This window comes from Charadrius vociferus, unplaced genomic scaffold, assembly GCF_000708025.1.
Source record: "Charadrius vociferus isolate BGI_N301 unplaced genomic scaffold, ASM70802v2 scaffold579, whole genome shotgun sequence".
Taxonomy (NCBI): domain Eukaryota; kingdom Metazoa; phylum Chordata; class Aves; order Charadriiformes; family Charadriidae; genus Charadrius; species Charadrius vociferus.
Window position 1 is genome coordinate 1,209,669 of NW_009661367.1, and position 686 is coordinate 1,210,354.

The following is a 686-nucleotide window of genomic DNA, read 5'->3' on the forward strand; positions in this document are numbered from 1 at the left end:
CCGCGCTAATGGGAGCCCCGGGAAAAGTGCCTCGATCGACGCATTTCTCCTGGCGAGCTATTAATAATTAAGCCACTCATTTAAGGCAAAGTCAATAGAGTGACTGGGCTGGGAACTGTTTGCCAGAACCACTCCAGGGGAGCCAGACTGGGCACAGCGAGTCATCCCCTCGGCATCCCAGTGCACGGGGCTGGGGTGCTGTGCTGCCCCGGGGGGATGGCGGGGACCCCCACTGGGCCGGCAGCCGAGATGGGGGTTAATGGCGCCGGCTCGCTCGCTTCGGCAGGGTGGGTGCCAGCACCGGCAGCACTGTCCCACTTGGGACTGCGGCAAGGATAGCCTGCGAGCCGGTGGGATGCAGCTTCCCAGCCGGCAGCACCCATGCAGGTGGGTGACCCCTCCAGCGCTCCCCTGAGCGGCTTTTTCCAGGTGGTGCTGATGCCGGCGCTGCGGATGGCGACTGTGGCGCAATCGCCGTCGTGGTGTAAGACCAAGCCCCGGCTGCTGCTGGGCTTGCGGAACCCTCTGGGCTTCACACCCCTGCTGCAATTTCAGGGTGGGCTCAGAGCCACCCTTGCCCCCCACGGAGTCACCGTACACCCCCCCATACCCGTGCCATCCCCGCCGCGCTTGCCAGCGGTGCAGAAAACCGGCCGGGAAGAGGCTGGAGGAGAGCAACACGTGCT